General features: G+C 43.2%; 1 protein-coding gene across 8 annotated transcripts in view; it reads right to left on the bottom strand.

Moving 5' to 3' along the window:
• Positions 1-2,435, bottom strand: part of add3a (adducin 3 (gamma) a) — a 95,896-nt gene that overhangs the window by 32,167 nt on the left and 61,294 nt on the right. For 5 of the 8 annotated variants that reach the window (XM_005743643.2, XM_005743641.2, XM_005743640.2 and 2 more), the window contains exon 1: positions 2,156-2,429. The exons of the other annotated variants lie outside the window; for them this stretch is intronic. The gene's annotated coding sequence lies outside the window, so the exon portion shown is untranslated. Of the gene's footprint in view, positions 1-2,155; positions 2,430-2,435 lie in introns of those variants that run through there. 8 annotated transcript variants of the gene reach the window in all.

The following is a 2,435-nucleotide window of genomic DNA, read 5'->3' on the forward strand; positions in this document are numbered from 1 at the left end:
GCATTTGAGAGAACGCACAATTAATCCGAGTAAGAATGAAACCCGATCCTCACATTACACCAGCAACATTTATAATCTTAATTTCATGCTCGATGACAGATGCTTACACTTTTTGAATGCAGCCCACTGAAGATGCCAGTTTATACTGAGCTTTGTTCAGTGAAAGACTGGAATTTACAAAGGCAATGCCCATTAAAGTGTGGCATTGCGTGATAACGCTATTATTGCAGTCGATGTAAACTTCACAATTCTATGGCTGATAAATGAGGTGGGCTGTGTTTACTGATGTGCACTAGACTGTGACTGCAGCACCCGAGGTCAGCACAACCTCGAGACCTTTAGTGACCCCTCCTCTTTTTCCTCCTTTTCCTCCCATCTGCACGCTTAGAAGCACCAACAGACAACATGTCTTCATCTGAGGGTAAGCTGTCCATGAAAAAGTTCCCATTTATAAAACAGTGCCACGAATCACTGCTACGAACCAAAGAATGCTCAATGTGACTTTAGTTAGTTAGATAACAAATGCAGCGAGTTAAAATTAAGCTTGGCCTTAACTATCAGGTAAGAATAAGAGGTCAGGCATAAAAACCAACTGTACAATACAACTGTATTTAATAAGTTATTTCATGTATAAAATGACAGAAAGTAACTTAAAGTGCTAAAAGAATGACTTGAAATATCTTATTCGGCCAAAATACATCAAAGCAACTCTTTACAGTTCGTTACATCCTAATGTAAAATCTTATTTATGTGTAGTATGAAAATATTTGCTGCAGAGAAGAGATAGACGAGAAAAAAAGGACAATTAAGGATGCGTACATGTTTGTGACTTTTCGCTGCAGTTCAACTGACCACTTCCTTGTATTTGAATTGGTTCTGTGGACAGCCTCCATTAGTGGAACTCGATGTTTATCTCTAAGACAGAGGACTCATCCATTACACACTAATACTTCTGACATTTGGAAATGGAGAGCAAGTGCCTGAGACAAGGCATAACTCTCCATCTTCATCTGATGACAGCTGGCTAATCTAGAAGCCTACACAGACCTCTCTCCAGTCCTATAACTCTGCTCTGCTTCACTTTTATCCATCTCACTCTGATGTTTCGTCGTATACAATACGCAAACTTGCTAGAAAGGCAGGAGTAAAGCAAGAAGCCATGAGTAAACATATGTAGTCACAAAAACTCCCTAAAATGCCGAGTGACACTGCCCGGGCTCTCCACTCACACACATGCATGCAGCTACTGTCTTTATCGTGCTGGGGCAGATGGACTTCAAAAGCAAGCCTGCCTACATCTCTGCCACCTCTAAAAATAGACAAACTGCCTTTTGGGTTGTGTTACAACCCTAATAACAACAATACCAGGAAAGAATCTGTGCGCCGCTAATTATATCCCCGAGTGCTGCAAAAAGCAGCGCGAACACACACGCACACAGTGACCTGTAGCGTAAACTTTGCTAATGCACACACCCAAACACACAGAGACAAGTAGGTGCGTTCCCTGTCCAAACACGCCTGCGTGAGAGCTCTAGCAGTGAAACTGAAGGACAATGTTTGAGCCAAAAGCTCAGCAGCTTACATGATCCTCCAGCGGCTTTGCTATGAGATGAGGAAAGCTCCTCTTGAATCCATCACTGTGCCAGCAGCAAGCGTTACCCATGACACAGGGTAATGCCTGGCTATCAGTTTAACCTGATGGTTTCTTATGAAATCTTGATTTAGAGCAACGACTAGTGACTGTGAATGCATTTTAACTTGCAAATATATTCAGTCTAATATGTTTCTCTCTATACTTCATCTGTAAGGATTCTAAAACACTCCCTGCTATCTTCCTTCACAGAGCTAATCTTCTCTGGTGCTCACACTCAGTGCACTATTATTGCCAGACGTGTTTACAGTGCAGAGGTCTATATGCCTGAGCGCCCTGGCAGCCACACTGACATGGAATTCCCCTTAAATTGCCAATCGTTTTTTTGGATAGTAACCTTCGGAGTCATGCCCCGGGTTCTAGTGGGAGCAGAAAACAGATCCCAAGTCGGATGAATGAAACAAAAACATCCGTCCATACGACAGAGGGAATACATACAAAATATGCAAACAGGTGTACTGACACAAGCAGCCGACACACAAATATAATGCAAGCACAACCAACCTTGTGTTTATTTCCTACTTGGTCAGTGAATGGGAGAGAATGGGGAATAGTAGTAGGCAGCTGAGGCAAAACACATGTCTCTGTTTTTCACTGCTGCTTGGTGCCCGTGCACAAATTCCACCAGTGAGTCCCAGAAAGAAGCCGGGAGAGACGAGAGAGAAAGAGCGGGATACGAATAACCAGGCGGCGATCAGAAAACCAGTCTGTCCACGCGTCCCTGCAGATTTTCCATATAAATGCTCCTCGGTGAAGCTGCCAGCAGACAGCAGATTCTCCCAGA

The sequence above is a fragment of the Pundamilia nyererei genome, unplaced genomic scaffold (genome assembly GCF_000239375.1).
Source record: "Pundamilia nyererei isolate P.nyererei 1_Seehausen unplaced genomic scaffold, PunNye1.0 scaffold00134, whole genome shotgun sequence".
In the NCBI taxonomy this organism is placed as follows: Eukaryota; Metazoa; Chordata; class Actinopteri; order Cichliformes; family Cichlidae; genus Pundamilia; species Pundamilia nyererei.